General features: G+C 48.1%; 1 long non-coding RNA gene across 1 annotated transcript; it reads right to left on the bottom strand.

Annotated features, from left to right (window-relative positions):
- Window positions 1-7928: 7928 nt before the first annotated feature.
- On the bottom strand, window positions 7929-9177 carry LOC144729037 (uncharacterized). Its single transcript, XR_013587615.1, has 2 exons — window positions 9065-9177; window positions 7929-8074 (listed from the first exon to the last, which is right to left on the bottom strand). It is a non-coding gene; the product is annotated as an uncharacterized LOC144729037 (long non-coding RNA).
- Between the last annotated feature and the right edge of the window lie 3105 nt (window positions 9178-12282).

Here is a 12282-nt window from a genome sequence, read left to right as displayed (position 1 = left end):
ACATTGAGGCAATGTTGTGCTCGGTTTGACAACATTGGCTCAGAGCCACCCAATACATCATGTTTATCGAGAGTATAGGAACGCATGTGCTCCACACAATGTCCAGGCAGAAACGGGGCAATTGTGATGCTTTGCGGCATTGTCCCATGACTGGTCGCCCCCGTGCAGAGTGAAGCGCACCATCGTCACCGAGAGAGTTACGACCCAGAGCGAGCGGCGAGGTCACGCGTTGATGTAACTCCCAGCAAGCGCCGTCTTCCTGCCCCTTTGTGTTTTTAAACGACTCGCCTTGTTCGCCTTGCCCAGTGGCGTCAAATGAACGGGCACGACCGGTGGCGCTGGAGAACAATATCAGGAAGTCGTTGCAGGGGTCTTGGAAGACTGCAGCAGCGCGATGTCAGCGGCGCTGTAGCGCGCAAAAGCGACGGCGCCAAGAGGCAGCGGGGTACGATGGGCAATGTGTGTGCTGACCACGAACAGCAAGAAAACACCGTCATCTTGGCAAGGGTAGTAGCGGCCGATGTTCATGGTGAATTACGCAACTTGCCGATTCTGTTATTCGCCGCCAGCAATTCAGATATTCACTATGCTACTCCGGAAGCCGTCCACTGGGTCACTTACCAACCCCGACATGAGCATAGACACGAGATAAGTGCCTATGATGGTCTCTCACGATCCAGAGATGTTGCCATCGATATAGAATAATACTCCTCCATCACCTGATCTCTTCGTACATTGATTAACAGTAAGATGATTATACTCTTTGGTTCTTTCGGTAAAGTCACGTAGATAGGAACATAAACAATAGATCACGACGTTTCGATCGCAACAACAAGCGATCGTCCTCAGGTGAGAGAGAGAAATGTGCCTCTGTGACGAGGCATTATATAGATCCTAGAGGGGGGAGGGGGGAGGGGAGGCCGTAACGGGCGAGAGGGTGGGGGTGAAATTCAAAGAGGGCTTGGGTGAGAGAGAGAACAAATGTGACACGGAAGCTTAGATATCAAACTTAAAAAACATTTAGAAATGTAATGCAACTCAGAGAGTCTGCTGACACAACAGTTAACACTTTACCTGGTTGATCAAGTCCTTCCAGAGATTGCTAAATCTTTCACCTATAAGCCCTCTTTGAATTTCACCCCCACCCTCTCGCCCCTATACAATGCCTCATCACAGAGGCATGTTTCTCTCTCTCACCTGAGGACGGTCGCTTGTTGTTGCCATCGAAACGTCATGATCTATTGCTTATTTTCCTATCTACGTGACTTTACCGAAAGAACCAAAGAGTATGAATTGCTGCAGTCCGGAAAGCTTCTCATGAAGTAAGATAATTCCCCAGTGCTTGTCGAAGACGGCTATGTTGCTACTTTACAGCGAGGCCGTCGAAGTGAGGACACTCACTCAAGATGCTTTACTCAAGAAAATTACAGAGGCGTGTTTAACAACGGGAGGTGGACAGGGAAGGATAATTTATGTTGTTGCATGCGTCACTGATATACACACACACACACTCTCTCGATAGTCACGGGGCCTGTCTCCTGCAATTTCTAACTCTGCATCGCGAGAGCGAATCATTTTTCTTATTGTGACCTCAGCAGACGGTCAATCTCATCTTGTAAGTGGTTCTCTCGTCCACTGCAGCATGCACAGGCGGGTTGTCTCGGGTGTGCACGTGTACACGTGCAGCGCATGTAGCCATCAATTTGCGAGATGGGGCACTCCTCCCGCCATGCCAATCGTGGATGTAATTTTCCCACGGTGCATTGTGGAGAAGTTGAAGACCCAATGCAGGAATAGAAAGGAGCCGCCTGGTTTCTCTCTGCTGCCCCGACGACAGTGTACCACTCAATAATTCGCTAAACGGTGAATGCAGTGAGGCGCTAACCATCGGGCGTGTATCACTAATGGCTGCCCAATGCAGCACGCGTATTCTGGTGGAACGAGCAGACTCCACTCAACTACCATCCTGGATGCTGCCGTAGAATATCTTGCGACATGAAACATTTAATTGCAGCCCTGTTGTTTTTTCTTTTCAAACGCCATACGAAATAAGAAGACCGACCACATTCGTCAGTTTGAGTTTGTGAACTCGGTGAGGATAGACGTCGCAGCATGGTATAATTCAATGGGTTGTGCTGCACTGGCCTATGTTGATAATGTAGCCCTGTGACAGCCCTATAACAACACGAGTTGTGAGAGCATCACGATCCAGGCTCAACCCTGCATATCTTCCAAGATCTGACGAGATCGGCCGCATTCTCGGTGTTTTGGTCATCGGTCATCTTGTGCATGATGACGCAGAAAGCCTTGGGCCAGGCAACTAGAAGCAGTGCTGGAGCGTTTCTTGGAAATGTAAAAGGGGCGTGCGTGAAGGGTGCAGGTCGGGTCAGGCTTTGCCAGGTCACTACACGCAGCCAGTCGGGTCACGCCCGGCACATAATGGCCATGCGTACACGGGGGGTGGCCAGTGGGTTGATTAAAACCGCATGTGTCAGTGCGCGCCCTGACGGCGCGAGGGCATCGCAAACGGGGTGGGGGAGGGGGGGGGCGAAGACTCTCAGCGTTCTCAGAATTCATTGGAAATGCCCGAGGATCGGAGACAACCCATGGCACCACGACAAGACTCTCGATACAGCTTGCAACAACAACCCCAACAAGCTGAGTGCCACCACCAGTACAACAGAGATTGTTGACGTTCACGAAGGTGGCAGCAGCATGGGCTTGGCATCAGAATTAAATGAGGCCCCCTTAATTGTGTTATGAGGGTGTTGAGAAAAAACGGGTTGAACATAAGGAATATAACGATTCCCATTGCATCTTAATTAATTGAAAACAGTTTGGAGTCTCAGCGACGCTAATTGTACAGTTTATCATTCTAATTGCCCATTAATTCCCATTAGTGCTCTGTAATTGAATATAAAATGAAAACTGATGACAATAAACCCACTACAGTATCCAACTGTCAGCATTTTTCAAGCAAAACCTGATCATTTACGTACTGTAATGCATAATATAAAACATAAGTTCGCCTTGCAATATTTTGAACATCAGGTTTAACAATAGGCAACACATTTTATGCACAATGCTGCGTATTCCGTATGTTCATAAAAAAAAAATTCAGCAGAACCAATGTGCAGTGAACGCATTTCACTTTCCCCGTCATTCTTGTATTATTACTACAGTGTGTTTCTCGATCTCCTGATAACGTTCCCGTTAAGTATAGATGTGGGAACATTGAATCATCCGGAAAAAGACGAATATCATTTCTCTAAATCGACGTGCAGGAAGTAACTCTTGCCCTTCGGGGCCCGGAAAAATGTGTGGGGGCCCCTCTAGAGAAGGGAGGGTTATATCAATCATTCGGCAAGAACTGCGATGGCTTTGAAATGGCCGGGTGACTCACGGCGTCTGACGCTGTCAGAGACACTGAGCCGGCACCGCTGAGATCTTGAGTTAAAATCTCGGCAGCCACCCATTGCAGAGAAGTCAGCCGCGGGTGGAGGAGCCAGCCTGGGGTCAACCACGGGCCTCGTAGCTGTGTCAGTTCCATCGCTCCTCTCGAGACGTGGGGATTGGAAGGCAGCTCTCTTGGGAGCTCTGCCAGGAGGGACCCTCGGGGTTGATGTCGGAGGGTGGATGCTGCTACTCGCCGTCTTGGAGTAGGCTCCCACACTTGACTTGTGGTAAAACCAGGTTCTTAAGTCGAGTGAGCTAACGGGCTCAGCCCGGTCACCGATTACTGAACAACAGACATGTCATGTTTAATTTGGTGTTCCTCTTGATTTAGGGTGTTCTAGTTCTGAGATTTAGGAATGTGAGATAAACAAATCTCAGTATATTTGCCAGGGTATATACAAAGTTCTGCTCTGGTGTGGATAAAAGGACCTCTTGAAGGAGCATCATAAGAAGTAGTTCTGTATTATCATCTTCCAGGATGTTCCCTGCCACAAGAGTTCCTAATGGGAGTTTCTTTGTCTCGCGACAACACAATGCTGATAGCACAATTTTATATAATTGGAAAGGGGGGGGGGAAATCAATACAATAAGAACATACCAGGCTCCTTGGAGGAAAGAGGGGAAGTTAGAATTGAACATTTAATTGTAAGGGCATCAGGATGTTTTCCTTTGTTAGGAGGGGGTGGCTGGTTGTTGCCACACGCTGCCAAACAGTCCGCTTTGAGAGCTGCGGGGTTATCTGTGCTGATGGATCGCTGACGTGGAGGTGGGGGGGCTGCCTTGGAGTAGGAATAACACCCCTACGCAGAAAAACACACACGACAAAGATCCCCCGTATAGCCTCTAACATACGGTGGGGGCAAGTGCTGTTAGCGATCGCTTATTAAGGTCGGCACAAAACACACTCGGGGGCGGGTGCTTGGCCACCACCAAACCCGGCCACCTTTTTTGTTATCCACAAAGCTGATATTTACACACAGCACCAGGTACTGATGTAAGGCTGAGTAGACCTAGGGGAGACCCAGGACTGTTCAGAGATTTGTTGCCGATGTTGGCTATAAGCAGGGATCGAATTCGTGTCGCCCGGTTTGTAGCGCAGTGTGCTACAAACCTGTGTGCTAACCACGACACGACTGCTTTGCAGAAACGCATCCACACGTGTACGCACACATGCACACACATGGCCAGGCACTGAAGACATCTATTATTTTCAATAGTGGATAAGCCGAGAGTAGTTCGTGTTATAAATGTGTCTCACGTTGCAATAGTTTGATGTAATTTTCGAGCTGCCATGAACAACGTTTTAAAACAAACCTATGCAGCTTTCACGCAAAGTATTTGTCTCCAGTAGTCATACATATTCTTTGGGTCTTTCGGTAAATAATAAAAATAACCCAATATCGCGACGTATCGATCGCAACACAAGCAATCGCCATCAGGTGAGAACTATATATGCTTCAGCAGCTCTCACCTGATGACGATTGCTTCTGCAAGACGATGACGTTGGGCTCATTCTGGGAGACTTGGTCACATGCCGTACCACACTGATTAGCACCTCCGATGAGCACGGTTGGCTACGTACGGTGCGAAAGAAGTTTAACATACACTGCCATCTATATGTACACATCATCAACGATGTCATCATAAATCATGATGCCTGTTTCGCACATCACTGACTATCGCGTGTGCACTGGGGATCGTGAGCCAGAGGGGCCCACAGGCACTGGGCTACGAAGGAAGGGGATATTCACCTGGACAGTGTGTGTGTGGGGGGGGGGGTCCCGTTTTATTTCTTGCACAGGGGCCCATGCCAACCACGATACGCCACTGACACACACGTACACACACGTACACATGCGTACTTGTATTGACATTCGAAGGCGTACCCACCACACCATGATGTACTCCATGGTGAGTGGCGACGCAGTGCCACGTGGCGTGCCGAGTGCGGTGCATCAGCTGTGACGTCCCGCAAGCGTCGCATCGACAAAACGGCACCGGCTCCTACCGCTCCTTCAATCCGGTTCGTGATTCAATCTGTGCACAGCGGGGAGATGGGGGGTTCGTGGAATCTTGGGAGATTCTGTCTATTTTCATCAAATCGATTTATTTCGCGTGGCATCTTTGGAGTATGCATGTGCAGTCAATTTTTGACGCTTTATTGTACAACACAAACACACCGCCGTGTGTACGGGAGCAGTGCACATTTACTTTTGAGCAAGACTCATGACAATACTTGCCGTCTTTTTTATTTGATAATTCAATCCCAAAGTACTCACCTCAAGCCATCGCAGATGTCCCTTTGGCAATATATTTGTGAGGATAGTTAACAATGATATTTGAGGTGTTCAACACTGCAGATTTTTTAAAAGACATAGTTATAAAATTATCTGCACAACATGAGTGTTGTAGCTTCCCATATGATGTTTTACACACACGAAACATCATCTTCAGACATGGGCAATCCACTGCTGGATGAATACCTCCGAAGCGACCGCTACCTTTCATGATCCTACACATGAACATGAACTGAATTCATAGCTCCATGTCCTCAGTGGACGTCCTCTTGGACACATCTCATTGCTTGGCTGCCACTCATTATTATCATCATCACCCCTTCGAGACATGAAGTGTCCTGCACAAGTCCACTCACGTTTCAATAGTTTGCATGATGGTATCAACCTGAGTAGTTATCTCATCCACATGTTCCTCTTTCTGTTCCTCAACGAAATTTCAAGCATGCATCTCCTCATGCTTCTTTGCACACTTTTCGTTTTTGTTAGGAAACGTCTAAAAGTATTATCTTACAGCAAGTCATGGATTTTCATAATTTAGTAATACACACTAGAATATTTTTCACCATCCAAATATAAACTCACGTTAACATTCAAATTCACACGTAACAAAATGTAGGTCCATCCGAATGCATGGAAGTACAATTTGACTTCTAAAATAAATGCTGGTGGAAAACGTTGGCGCTCTAGGCCAAGGATCCGATGGGTCCACATTTTATTTTATCCTTTGGTGTGTGATATGAAGCCTGTCCGTCTGGTTAATCTTTCGCTTATAAATACAAAATGAGAATTATTTTTCACCACCGTGTGCGTGTTATTGTTGCCGTCTGCGTACGTCGCAGCCCCCCCCCCCACGCGCAATTTCTTATCGCGCCCACGAAGGCCGCGCCGAGACGCAACTGGACCCCGTCCCTCGACTCCGTCCCTCGCACGGAGGTCACGGCCAAGCGGAGCACGTGACCCGGCGCGGCACACGTGACCCGGGCGACACACGTGCGCGACCCGGTCGAGCGCCGTCAGCTCCACCGCGCGCGTCCTCTCATCCACCAAGGCAGAAACAGGCGGAAGCTGACGTGGGAGGAAGGCGAACACAAAGAGCTGCGTTCGCGTTTAACTGTTTCAGATAAGTGGGGGAAAGCCGCTGGGGAAGAGGATTAAGGGATCTGGTTCTCCATGTGTGAGAGTACGGAGGATGGGAATTGAGGAGTTGCAGAGATCACTCTTGCTGTCTCTTTCACGAATGCACATGTGCTATTAAGAGCTCAATGACACACTCGTGCTGTATATATGCGGCATATTTGCTGTGATGATAAGACTCGCATGTTTATCATCATCCTAACAATGTGCAGGGGTCGGCAACCAAAATAACAAGAAGAGACTTTTTTTTCGGATTCGGTAAAGAGCCACAATGCATGTGGATACGAGACGTTGGCTCTTAATAATGAACGTCACCAAGCAATCCTTAAAGGGCCGCATGAGGCTCTGGAGCCGTAGGTTGCCGACCCCTCACCGTGTGTAAACATCGTGTGACATCGCAGCATCGTGAGAGATGGTGACAGCTTGAGGGGGCCTTCATCCAATAGTGGATTGACCATAGCTCACGATGATGATAATTTGTAACATCACTTTCATAAAATGTCAACACGTCTATACTGGTTTGTGTTCGTTTCCAACAATACAAAGTATGAGGTCATGTTTGAGCTGATGGGCTGCCCTCCAGGTTCAATGAGGGCGTATTCACTGGAGTGCGGACAGATTTGCAGGGCAGTTTCATTTAAACAATCACACGTCATCTACTTCGCGCATCACGGGAGTGGCCAGATGACCGCCGTGCAGACTTTGATTAATTTTAGTCTTTTCCCTAATTTCATTCTAATTGTGCTATCATCACCATGAGACAATCCTGTGTAAGAGAACGGCCTGTTTTTTTGTTTATTTCCTTTAACCAGGTGAAAACGTGAGAGACCAGAATGCGTCTCATTTGCAAGTGACTTGGGACACCAACAGGCTGTGTCATAGCTCAAGAGATGAGGCTGAGATCATCAACGGACTCCACTTGAGATGCCAGTTTAATCACGGGTGACTATGTATGTTGAACTTATTTCGCACCGTATGTAACCAATTGTGCTAATCAGAGATGCGGGGGAAGGACAACAAACTAAACACAAAAGCAGTTCGTAAGAAATGAGTTTTTAATTTAGATTTAGAAGTGCATAGCTCCAGTGGCTTCCCACCCGCCCCAGTAGCTTGCGAGCTCCAGTCACTGCCTGGGTTCAGTACTTCGATACCCGAATCACCAAACCACTTTGTATCGACTTGATTTTCTATAAACAAAAAAAGCAACCCTCACTTTTAAGAGAGCTTGCCACTTGTGCGAAATGTCAGCTCACGAGCAGCTCACGAGCAGGTCAGGACGTCTCCCGGTAAAGCAAGCGCAGCTTCACCATAGTAAACACCAACTGTGCTCCAGATGTGAATGATGCGACACACATGCCCGGAGCCATGCTCATGGAGCCATGCTCATGGAGCCATGCTCATGGAGCCATGCTCATGGAGCCATGCTCATGGAGCCATGCTCATGGAGCCATGCTCATGGAGCCATGCTCATGGAGCCCGCTTGCTTTGTAAAGTGTTAGAGAGCAGCTCGACACCAGCGTCAGTCGGGCTCGGCGTCCAATTATTTACACAAACATTAAACGTCACGTCGGCAAAACATCGGGCCACGGACAGTTAAAAATAAAACTCATCGGAGATCCGGGGCGTACAGGATACTTCGTCTGATTGCCATCAAAAAGCAGTGATAGCGCTGCTCTCCTGGAATAGCGCACTTGGTCACATCAGAGCCCAAAATAATCTGGCTGAAGGATGTCATCTAAAAACAGTTTCTCCGGTGCAATTAATCCCTAAAACGTAATGAGGTTTCTTGAAGAAAGAAAATTGCCGAACAAAACAACATGACGAGCACACGCTTCTATATTTTTTCCACAGCAAAGCTATTTTTAAAGTGCTTTGGCCTCAACGCACGTGCAAGGTCAGCCTTAGTTAAGTGGCCAGATCTAGCCTGGGCGATTGAGCCGCAGCCTGGAAGTTGGGTGTCTGATGTTCGTCAGCGTTCATGAAACAGCGAGCACGCGGACCTGGCCCTCAGAGTCACGTGGCCGTGGCGACGGCGCATGGACTTGAACCCAGTCAGCTGCCCCCTCTCCTTCGATTTTTTTTTACCAGGGCACTGCCCCCCCCCCCCGCCTCCCAGCCCACACCCCCTCAACAATCCCTGAAAAAGCTTCCCTCTTTATAAGCGCTCCTGAACGCACCTGCTCACTCGTAAAAGGAACGTTCCCAACTCCAGGTAAGCAGTACGATGATGTTCCTGCCACTGCGTAGGTTTTCACGGTCGTGTTGCGGCATGGCTCTCCGGCGTGTTCTCGTGTCCTGTCGCATGTTGTTCAAGGCACAGTGAATGATGTTTTGCTCCACAAGTTCCTAAAAACGATCCCAGCATGTGGAGCAAAACTTCGGATATTATGCTGAACAGCACACGGTATGAGTTAAAAACACATCGGAAAGCGGTCCATATGATGATCAAGTTATGATTTACAGTCCACGGTTAACCAGAAGGCTCAATATGATTTCCCCTTTCGATTCAAGATTTTATCTTTGTTTTACATTGAAATGATTATAACTCCCGTAGTGTATGAAGGAGTTACACAAACTGATCACATACAACACAAATTACTGGAAAATAATTATTACCCATTCAAACTGAGGTATGTGTTATCAGCCAACAAACACTTTTAATTGCTATATGGATGCATTGTTCTGTGCCTATTGCGCCGCAAGCAGCCTACAGACTACAGCGTCATATGGGGTGCCGCTCAATATTTATGTTTCTGTTGCTAAAGCCAGGAGCAGTGTGGGGGGGCAAGGGGGGGGCAACCGACATGGCACCATCACATCCCGTACGAGCAGGGATATGGGGAACGGGGTGCTTTCCATACCTGTAGGAGGTCACAATTCTGAGGCTGATCAAAGAGGGACCCTGTTGATTGCACAAGAAGATTCTTAGCAGAGGCAATATAGTTTTATACGACAGCCAGGGCCCACTGGGAAAATAGCTGTGGCTGCAGGGAGTCCTCACCAACTTTTACTGCTATAGGGGAGGGATGCAGGGAGGAGAGGAGTGAGGGATGGGAACGCTACTGACATTAAAGGTTTTGTTCCAGAAGAGGTTAATTATGCACAGATTTATATCCCCGAGAAAGGATGCTGATTCTCATGGGTGCTAAGCGGTTTGCGAGCCACAAATATTCAAAAGTGCGTTCTACAGCCATTGGATCCCAGATGTTGAAGTGATTATTATGACGCATGCTTTTGTGAAACGCTCTGAGAACGCTCTCCCAAGCCACGAGCAAAAGGCAGATTGTGCGGCAGCACCGTGAACACAAGAAACAAACAGTGGCATGGAAAGTAAAACGATGATGAGATTGAGGATTGGGCTACAATTATATTGCGTGCTTCAGATGTGTAGCTCTCCATCTTTGAAACAAACATTATTTTCACTGAACTTCAAATCCAATGAAATGGATGTGTGGACACTTCTGAGCAAAATAACTCTTAACAAGTCACATGCACCAAGAAATCCGAAGCTACACACCTTCACTCTGGTGCAGCTTCTCTTATATTTTAAGTCTGGAGAATTGGGGAGGTCCTGCAAAACCGTCCTCAGCCCTCACTACCCTGTCATGTTACTTTGTTTTTTCATCCCAGGTCGCAACTGATGTGTACATGTGCAGCTCATTGTTGTCGATCCACTGATGGACGCGGGATTCCCAAAGCTGTGCAGGTTGTGGGGGTCATGGGGGTTGCAAAGGTGATTTACTCTACTTCACCACGCTGGTCCCATGCAAGTTGGCGATTGCCGGGAGCATAAACGTGGGATCATATACGTACTCTACAACTATGGGTTATGGCTGTAGTGTCTTCTCCTGCCCATCACAGAGCGCCACAGTCTGCAACAACCTGTCTGTGTGTGGCGGTGATCGCCCATGCGTTCACGATCCAGGCTCAGCCTGATTAGCTTCCGAGATTTGACAGGATCGGGCCCTGACTAAATAAAATCCTCTAGAACTCCGAAAAACCATTTCCAACGTAACTCCACCGTCAATCTGCCACTTTATGTGTTACTGGATCTGAGTCTCGTCAAATTAAGTGTAATCACAAATGTCATGGCAATGTTGTTTATGCCAGGACCGGCGGCTGGAATTGGGCTATCTCTCACTCGCTCAACATGGGAACCATTCAGAACCGTGGGAAACAAAGGATCTTTTATTTCTCTCCAAACGATCTGCCCCGGGGCGTGAGCCCAGACTCCCGCAGGTTCGGGTTCAGTGCCCCCGTGAGGACACTGGCTCTAGGGGCCGCACAAACACAGGCCGGTTTACAATCGCGCCGGCCAGACCACACACCTCAAAGTGCTTCTGATGGCAAACCGGGCGTCCCAGAGCCAGTCGAGATAAGAGCGCAATACACGAACTCGTGGGGAAAAGTCGCCACCGATATTTTGGTGGGTGTATTGGTGCATCGATTGACGTCCATTCTCAAGCTAAGCAATACCAATGGAGTGTGTAAGAATCAGTCCATATGTTTTCTGCGTAAAGGGTTAGTATGAACCACTTTAGCTACTAGAGGCTGCTACATTTGCTATGATGTTAAAAAAGTAAATCAATTCTGGAAGCGAATCGTGAATTGCAGCATTTCGTGGAATCACTGTGCTGCTCAGCGTGATGTATGACGTTTCTGCTCCACGTGCTGGGAGATTCTTCACCAAGTCATGGAGCAAAATGTCAAACGTCGTGCCACACAACACGCAGTACGACCTGAAAATATATGACGAAGCTGTACAGCACAACCGTGTTAAACCCATACAAATTTATATTCATTTGACAAACACGGTCGAATGGAGCAGCAGTAGGCAGATCAGAAGTGAATAGACGAGGAAGAAGGCAAGAGCGGTATCAATCTCAGAGAAGCTAAGAGGCTATCGACACAGGTGGCTCGGGGTAGACGAAGCTAGAAGAAGACAAAAGAAGTAGAAAGGTAACAAACACAGAAGCACCAGGACAGAGACCGAGACGCATGCCCAGGGAACGGTTGGCTCAGAGTTGTGATCCAGTAGGTGAAGGACTGTGGCGTGGATGTGGAGATGGCCCAGGGCAGGAGTGAGTGGAGAAAGAGGACCAAGAAGGCAGACCCTACACAAGTGGACACAATACCAGTAGAAAGTAGGTTATTGAGAGCTTCCGAGATGTTATACATCTTCACGCAGCTAATGTCTTGTTGCCTATCAGATGTCAGAGCCATGTGGCTCTAGCTGCCCTTTGATTGTGGCTGGGCTGCCCCGTGCAGACACAGAAGCCCTTTGCGATGAAAGGCAAGGTGCTTGTTAGCACTTATCAAGACACATCTAAAAAGTGCCGGCCGGCCTCTTCTTCTGGAGAGCGTTGCAAACTCACTTCCCCTTGCATATTTGTTG

The sequence above is a fragment of the Lampetra planeri genome, chromosome 31 (assembly GCF_965212315.1).
Source record: "Lampetra planeri chromosome 31, kcLamPlan1.2.h2, whole genome shotgun sequence".
In the NCBI taxonomy this organism is placed as follows: Eukaryota; Metazoa; Chordata; class Hyperoartia; order Petromyzontiformes; family Petromyzontidae; genus Lampetra; species Lampetra planeri.
The sequence above is the reverse complement of the archived record's forward strand: the minus strand, read 5'-3'. Positions and strand labels throughout refer to the sequence as shown.